The following is a 9,484-nucleotide window of genomic DNA, read 5'->3' on the forward strand; positions in this document are numbered from 1 at the left end:
AAACTTCGAAGAAGCAGCAAAGGCTTTTACCAATTCCTCTCTCTCTCTCTCTCTCTGTCTCTCGTCTTGTGTGCTGGGCTTGATTCTTTTATTCTATTCAGAAGGTTGAAGATATTATTTGTTGGCAAAAGTCTTAGGTTGTGTTTGGATGTTGGAGTGAGTTGAGTTGAGTTGAGTTGAGATGATAAAATATTATTAGAATATTATTTTTTAATATTATTATTATTTTAAAATTTGAAAAAGTTGAATTGTTTATTATATTTTGTATTGAGATTTGAAAAAATTATAATGATGAGTTGAGATGAATTGAAATTAGTTTAAAATCCAAACGAAGCCTTAAATAGAGAAAAGCTGAAGGAGTTGGGAACGTGTGTTCTGACTTCTGAAGAACAAGTTCCCAAGACTGGAAGGCCATTCAGGAAGCCGCATCTAACAATATTGTTCGAATGAGATTTTCTCAAGTTTGAGTTTTCCATTACCTGTAGATAATATTGGCTTAATTTGTAGAGTTTTATTGGGGTTCCCAGAAGTATGGCAAGTAGACAAGAGAGTTCAGAGGATACGATATTCGTTGCTCTGGGAATTAAAGATGCAAAAGAGTGGATATCAACCCTTCGTTGGGCAATACAGAACTCTGGAGGGAAGAAGATTTGCATCCTTCACATTCATCAGCCTGCACAGCTGATCCCCTCTGGCAGTAAGTCTTAAATACAGAGTCTTTCTGCAATGTTGGTTCTTTTTCTTTCTGCAATGTTGGTTCTTTGTAACATGTCAAAATTTGATTTGGATCAACGTTAAATTTTGTTACAAATTAAATTATGCTCTCTTTGAGTTTGAAGGAAGCGCCGTTTTCATCGACATGCAAAAATATTTTTTCTTCAAAACGTGCTTTGTACAGCAATAGAACTTGTATGTCTCTATCTGTTTCCAATTTGAAACTTTCAAATTCGGGTATGTTTTTGAATTACCACGCGACTTAGGAATAAATTCATCTTGATCTTTATAATGAATTATTTCACTCCTTCTATTAGACCTTTTATAGAGAGAAATTAGTATTTCTATATGTTATGATTAATCTATGATCGATGATGGGCTATGCGATCTACCCACGATGATGGTACCGAAGATACCAGCCCACACGTGAGGTGGTGTGTTTAGAATTCCTACACAGCTTAAGAACAAACTCATCATCTTGATCTTAAAGTTACCCACTCCAATAAGGCCTTTTCTAGAAAGAAATAGTGTGTATATATATATATATTATATATATATATATATAAATCTTATTAAGTTTTGAAGGGAATTCAGTTTTCGATGTTGTAAAAATTGGATTTTTATAAGGAAATCAAAGAATCGACCACAGTTGAGGAGACCTGTATTCTGATCATTTGGTGGTTTAGGAGAAATTGGTTGCTAAACAATCGATTGCATTACCCAGTTAACAAAATCGTGTCACGATTACGGAAATTGTGCTTCTGAGTTGAAGAATTTGGCTTTCCCAGCTTACTTTTCAGTATCTTAAAGTGGAATTTATCTGAATTTTTCTGGGTTGCAGTGGGTGGAAGAGCTCCAGCAAGCTCACTGCAGGAAAGCATAGTGAGGGAATACCGGGAAACTGAAAGGCAAAAAATGCATGGCATCCTGGATGAATACGTTCAATTCTGTCGCCAAAAGGGGGTATAAATCCTCCCTCTTTGTCTCTTTTATTAAGTTCTTTTTCGTTACTTTTTTCTTTCTGTGTGTATTTTGTTAAAGAACTTGTTTTCTAAAACAGAACTCTTGATGAAATCTTTCTTAGGAACGACGCTTCTCTCTACTCTTATCTTTTGCCTGCAGGCACCTAAAAGGTGTTTGGTTCTAGCCGTGAAAACTTTAAATATTTGACAAATTGAGATCTTTTCTAATCTCTTACCCGAATTAGATTATACAATATGAAGAAAAAAAGACATGCCATGAAATGCTCATATAGGGTTTACACTACCCGAAAATCTCGAATAGACGATATTAAATGATATATATAACAGGGTATAAGTATCCAAATTTAGGTTATCTAATAGTTAAAAGCTTCCAAGTTTTTCATTGACAGTTCAACCGATTGAAAGAATTCTTCTTCAGATGCTGGATTGAAGCAACCGCTGATTTTTCTTATTTATTTTGGCATTCTGGTTTTTGAAACCTAGGTACGAGCACAGAAACAAGCCTTTGAAATGGACAGTATTGAGAAGGGAATTGTAGAATGCATTAATAGTCATGGGATCAGGAAACTTGTCATGGGAGCAGCAGCAGAGAAGTTCTATAAGAGGTACAAACCATATTAGAACTGTTTCCATATCAGCATATTCACCAATTTAACATCACTCAATGGTTTACAGAAGTAGAACTTTTTTATTAACATTAGGATTGAAATTGCTTTGCTACTTCTCCATTGCAGAAACATGATGGAGATCAAGTCTACTAAAGCAAAATATGTGCGCCAAAAAGCACCTGCCTTCTGTCATATACTATTTATCTGCAAAGACCGCCTCATCTTCACCAGGTCTGCACACAATTTTGGTTAATTACAGAGTTTTTGTTTGCCTCATTTTTGCAACAATGATGTGCATGCATACATTGGTAATGTATGTCTTCTTTATAAATTTGTAAATTCCTGAAGGAGAAGCTTTCTAAGCTATTTGAAATATTTCTGCCTGATATTTATGTCAGCAGAATGCTTGACATTGTTGAAAATACGTTTGGCTGTCGTGCTAATTCTGATGATCGTGTCTTTGTTTCCGTGTAAACTTGCCCCAAACTCTTCCATATTACTAATGCAAGTGCCATATCAAACTAGGGAAGCAAGCGAAGAGACTGATACTGGACAACCAAACCAACTGAGATCACGATCAGTTACTATTGGGCAGAGTGACAGCATTAAAACTGGGCTATCAAACTACTTACCAGAACGATCTCTTACAGTAGGGCACAATAGGGACAGTAGTGGAATGAGAATGGTGGAAATTCCTTTCACAGAAGGTAGTGAAGAGCTTCCATCTCTAAAAAAAAGGTTGGATGCAGAAGGGAGTTCTGATGAAGGGGATGGCTTGTCAAGAAGTTCTTCCAGAGGAGGGGTTAATGTAACTCTATCTTCATGGACTGAAGGGAATGAAAATGGTCTGGATTTGAAAGCCCTCTCTCTGCTTTCGGGTTATTCAAGATCCTCTTCTTGTACAAGTAGCATAGCTGGATGCTCTTCTAATGGTGGTCTCAGTTTTATAGTATGTGCAACATATATATGTGTGTATATATATATATATATATATATATATATATTAGAAGCGATTTTACTTCCTCTTTAGGATTATTTATCTGAAATAATCAATGACTAAACAATATAAAAAAGCTGAATATAAAATATAAATGTTTACTGAATACTATCAGGACAGAAGTTTTGACAATTCTCTTTATGATCAACTTCAACAAGCGATGGAAGAGTCTGAAAATGAGGCATCCAGGCGTCGGAAAGCAGAAAAAGATAAGATTGAGGCTATGCGCAGGGTAAAGTATTTGAAACTTCTTTCATGTTTTTTCATATATAGAGATTTTCTTTTCTTTTACACTCTTTGAGACGTACTACAAAGTTCATTTCTTTCTCTTATTCTTTTTCTCATTCTTGACCTAAATAAGGCAGATAAGAATCAACTAAGGAAAAAAGATTTAGAGTAGAATGTTCAACACACTGCACACCTTGCACGTGCAATGGTATTCACTATAATTGAACAATAAGTATATGAATTTGAAAACGTCCAAAATTTTATGCAAGTTGCTAGTAATCCTATCAACAGGTCCAAGAAGAGTTGACGCAAAGAAAAGATATTGAGGAAGTGCTGGCAAAAGAGAAAGAAGAACTTAAAAAGGTGAAGAATGAGAGAGACCAACTCAGGGAAGAACTCCAAATTTCTCAAGAACGGGAAATATCATTGAACAGACAAATAGAAGAGTTACAAAATCAGAGCGATCAGTTGCATTTGGAGCTAGATAACGCACTAAAAGAAGCTGAAGGGCTGAGAAGAAAGCAAGGAGAGGCCTCAAGTAGACAGATGCAAATGTTTTCCGAGTTCTCGCGCTATGAGATTGAAGAAGCCACTCAAAACTTCGATGAGTCCCTGAAAATTGGACAAGGAGGATATGGGAACGTTTATAAAGGACTCCTGTGTCATACCAAGGTTGCCATAAAGAGGCTGGAATCTAGTGGCGTACAAGGCACCTCAGAATTCCAAATGGAGGTTTGCATATTTATTTGAAAATCAGTTGACTCGGTCTTATAGTTACATATATGGCTATGATGTCAATAAAAATGGACCTTGGTTGGTTTTCTAGCTTTTCTGATAGGTTGCATACTTTATTATGATTTGGATCAATAACTGAGCTAGAGAAAAATATAAATTTTATTGAATCTCCTACTCTGTTTGCTTCAGTTCAATTGGTACATATTTTTGGGCATTTAACTTATTGATACGACTGCATGCCTTCTTTTTTTTTTAACTTTCTTAATAGTTATGACTGCATGTATAGCTCAAATCATTTTGAATTATGTAGATGTGTGTTTAATTGGTGAGTGTCATATTATTCACTCATCTTAATATATTTACCAACGTATCTGGCTTAGCTGCATGAAAGTTTCTTCTGCATACTTGAACATGAAGCAGTATTCACTAGGCAATATAGAAGTGAAGGTTCCTTCATGTAATCATATTATGCTAGATATAATACAAGTACGCCATTATTTGTATACTATTGAAAGATTTAGAGACCACAAACTGATAGGCATCCCTGTGGCTGTGAGTAACCAACATTTTCACCGCTACGTAAGGAAAAACACAACTACACAAATTATACCTGGAAGAATGTGATTAAGTTGGATGATAACTTTGGCATTCTGTCTTACAAGCTGGCTTTTTATCAGGTTCGTGTATTGAGTCAGCTGAGGCACCCCAATCTTGTGAAACTCTTTGGATATTGCCCGGAAATTTATGCGCTCATCTATGAGTTTCTTCCGAATGGAAATCTTGAAGATCGACTCAAATGCAAGAACAACAGTCCTCCATTATCATGGCAAACTCGAATAAGAATCGCCATAGAATTGTGTTCTGTCCTCCTGTATCTTCAGAACAAGAAGCCTCACGGCATAGTACATGGTGATTTGAAGCCTTCCAATATCCTCCTCGATAACAACTATGTTAGTAAGCTCAGCGACTTTGGAATCTCCCGTTTATTACTCCAAGATAGAAATTCAAGCAACACAACCCTCTATCATATAACTGATGCAAAGGGCACTTTGCCCTACATAGATCCTGAGTTCCTTGAGACACGAGTGTTGACTATGAAGTCAGATGTTTACTCATATGGAATCATCTTATTACAGTTGTTGACTAAGAAATCGCCCTTCTCAATAGCAAATGAGGTGAAATCCGCCTTGGAGGCTGGGAAACTGAAAGCCCTATTGGATCCTTCGGCCGGAGACTGGCCAATTGTGCTTGCTCAGAAGTTGGCTCGCTTGGGATTGAGGTGTTGTGACCGAATCAGAAAGAACCGGCCAGAACTTGGGTCAGATGTTTGGAAGGTACTTGAACCAATGAGTGCTTCATGTGAACTGTGAAGCCTCATCCCTATCTCAGCTGGGTTCTGAATATCAATATTACCAACGGTCTCCTTAGACCTTATTGTATAAATTTGTATAAAAACGCAATCAGAGGAATAAATTCATTTGCTTGGTTTCCGAGAAAACAGAGGAAAAGTAGAAGGAAAAAAAAAAAAAAACATTAGGTTCCACAGTTTCTGTTGCTCTTCAGAAATGTGCCAAGTCGAGCTCAAATAATCTAAGCAGTACGTGTCTTTCATGGAAAATCGACCCTTGCATGAACCGAAGTCGGGATAGAGCTCACGTTGAGGTTGGCTAAGCTAAATAATTGAATCAAACTTTCTTTTGCATGAATATAAGTTTGTTGTCCAACACTGACATAAACACAGTTATTTTTTATCTTCCCAAGTCGAGAAAAATAAAGGAAATTCTCAGCCAAGACCTCAACTTTGAAGCACGCAAAGTATTAGTTTGCAGAGGTAGCAATAATAGTTAAATCGTGACTTGCTGAAAGGGGAGAAAAGGTAAATCAAAACTCGGCCACTTGGGTTTGATCAAATAGCATCCTGTAGGGCCACGGTCAGGTAAAGGAGCCAGCATAACTGGGCTGCTAGCCCCCTCTTCTACAGTCATCACCCCTGTATTCCAGTTGAAGTCTGTCTTCACATAGCCAGGATGGACGCGGTTGATACGCATGTAAGGATACCTCTTGGCAAGGATTCTTTTGTATACGCAGGCAGCATCAATGTCCATCCTATGCGTTCCAGAGCATTTGCTTTCAAGTCATGCAAGAATCTTCTTAAAACTGTATCCACTTTCTCTTCATTTAGTGTCTCTTTGTCGTCCAGTTTGTAACACCCCATACCTGGAGGTCCAGGGAGCTAGCTCCGCTAAAATCATCTTCCAACCACATAGTATATATATTCCAAAATTCTCTATAAAACATATACTCGTTGTTTCACATCAACTAGTAATCAAAGTACTCTATTTGCACTTAATCCACTATACTCACATAGTCTTACCCATGCTTTATATTCTTGATCATCAGTTGAAACATCCAAAACATCTGAAAATATTGTGGAGATAAGAGATGAGTTATCAACAACTTAATAAACAACTAACATATACTAATATGTAAATATGAACATTTTCACTGAGTTCTGAGAGCAGAATAAAACATTTTAGTTTTAGAGCGACAACTCAAAATGTTCATATTCAAAAGTCATTTGGCATAGCATAACTGAACATCATCATCATCTTATCATATCATATCAGAGTATCATATCAAAACAAAGAACATTTTTAACCCTATCAATAGGGTTGTGCTATCTCTAATGGTCAAACCGGACAGAGATATAAATGAATCTTCTCCTTATCATTCTCATAGCACTGAGTGTGCACACAGGAAAGAACACACAGAAAACTACTTTGTTTCCAAAGCAAATGCACTCAGAGACAGAGAAGTTGGTACCAACCCAAATAGAGACCACAATTTTACACCTGTGGTAAGGTTAGAGCAAAACAAAAATAGAGCCAGATAAAATCAAAATGTCATGCAAAGGTTTTCAGATGTCACATCATATCAAAACAGAGTACTGAACATAATCATATCATTTTCACATAATAAAAATAAATTCAAAGCATCTTCACATAATCATGCACACATTTTCAAATTTCATATTCACTCTTTTTGCACAGTTCAGAAATAGAATACCAAAAATATTACTCATGTCTACATTAGTCATGACAGAAACAAAAATACTAGGGACAACCGCCCCTGCGTCACCGCCACGGAACCGGCTGACGTGGCAGGCTGCCACGTCAGCAGTTAATATTAAAAAAGAAGAAGAGAAGAAAAGGAGGAGGAAACATCCTGTACGTGGAAAGAGAGGAAATCAAAACAAGAAACGTAATTAGAGAAGAAAAATGTTAAAAAAATCTATCAATCTTTCGTACTTCTATTCATCAATTGGTAAAGCTGATGGTCAAACACCCTAGGGGTGGGTAGCGAGGCCCCGCATCCAGCTGACCCGCCCCGCCCCCGCCCATGCGGGGCGGGGGTTTCGTCCTGCACAGGATGGGTGCTGGGGGCCCCGCTTGCACCCTAGGTCTCCTGCGGAGGTAGGGAACAGAAGGGGCGAAGCCCCACTTTGCTTTTCCCCCGCCCCGCTAATATATATATATATATAATTAAAATCACATATATATTAAAAAAAAAATCCCTTAAGTAAGTGAAACGGTGCCGTTTTGTTAAGTGAAACGGTGCCGTTTTGTCGATGACAAAACGGTGTCGTTTCACTTGTAGTTATAGTTATGCCTTAACTAAAAGTGAAACGGCGCTGATTCACTTTTAGTTAAGGTTCCCCCCCTCCCCACGTCATTCTTCTCCTTCTCGAACTCTCTTCTCTCGTGTGTTGATTGATTTTATAATTTTTTATTGTGTTATGAAATCAGGAATGTCTTCTGAAAGGGATTTCACTGATATCTCCTACCCTTACCAGTACCCTTGCCCCAGAACCTAACCCTACTCCAACCCCTGTGAGTGAGAATACACCTTGTCCCGCCCCCAAGCCCACACAAAGCAAGAAACTTGTTTCCGTAATTTGGTCTCATTTTACAAAATTAGAGGGTGGTGACCCCAATAATCTCCAAGCTAAATATAATTATTGTGAAAAAATATATGGATGTCACTATAGGAAACACGGTACATCCCAGTTAAAGGTTCATCTAGAAGAACAATGCAAGAAGAGTCCAATATTAAGATCCTTACTAGAGAAGTGTCAATCTAGACTAGAAATTGGATTAAAAAAATGACGGATGAGAGTAGTGGGGGTCCAACGTTGAAGGGGTATACAAAGTATAATGCTGATGAGTGTAGAAGGAAGTTAGCTCATATGGTTATCATAGACAAGCTACATTTTCAGTTTGTGGATGGGATAGGGTTCCAAGAATTTGTCCAAGAATTGGAACCTAGATTTAGGATTCCTTCTCGCCACACTGTGGCAAAGGATATTAAAAATATGTATTGGAAAGATAAAGATGTTTTGATGGGCCAATTGGCGGGTTTGATAGTTTGCCTCACTACCGATACTTGGATTTCTATCTAAAATTTTAATTATATGTCTTTGACTGTTCATTTCATTGATTCTGATTGGATTCTTCATAAAAAGATTATTAAATTTTATCAAATAACTGATCACAAGGGTAAGACGATTGGGAAGGCCTTGGAGGCCTCAATAAAGGAATGGGGGTTGGCACAGGTTTTGACAGTCTCAGTTGACAATGCCTCGTCTAATGATGTTGCATTGGGATATCTGAAAACTTATCTTAGAGAGGCAAATAAGACATTCTTAGGTAGTGAATTTTGCATATTAGATATTCTGCACATATCTTGAATCTAATTGTGACTAAGGGGTTGAAATATGTCGATAAATCAATTGCACGAGTTAGATTGGCTGTGAAATTTGTAAGGTCTTCTCCTTCTAGATTGTAGAAATTCAAGATTACTGTGAAGACTGTGGGCATAACATCAAAGAAGGGTCTTTGTACTGATGTTCCTACCAGATGAAACTCAACCTTCTTGATGTTGGAGGCGGCCTAAGAATATAAGACAGCTTTTCAATTATTGGGTGATGAAAACATTCAATATATCAAATACTTTGATGAGCACGGGGGTTTAGGAATGCCTAATGATGATGATTATGAGGTAGTTTCTACTTTTGTTGATTTTTTCGAGCTTTTTTATGAATTCACGTTGAAGTTATTTACTTCTTTGCAACCTACATCCCATGAATTTTGTCAACAAATGTGTATGGTGAAAAAAGAATTAGACGACATGTGTAAGGGTTCCAATCTAAGGATGAGGGG

At 37.3% G+C, this 9,484-nt stretch overlaps 1 pseudogene; it reads left to right on the forward strand.

Annotated features, from left to right (window-relative positions):
• The first annotated feature begins 381 nt into the window (after positions 1 to 381).
• On the forward strand, positions 382 to 6,454 carry LOC109002038 (annotated as a pseudogene).
• Positions 6,455 to 9,484: the final 3,030 nt, after the last annotated feature.

Source organism: Juglans regia, chromosome 12 (assembly GCF_001411555.2).
Source record: "Juglans regia cultivar Chandler chromosome 12, Walnut 2.0, whole genome shotgun sequence".
NCBI lineage: Eukaryota > Viridiplantae > Streptophyta > Magnoliopsida > Fagales > Juglandaceae > Juglans > Juglans regia.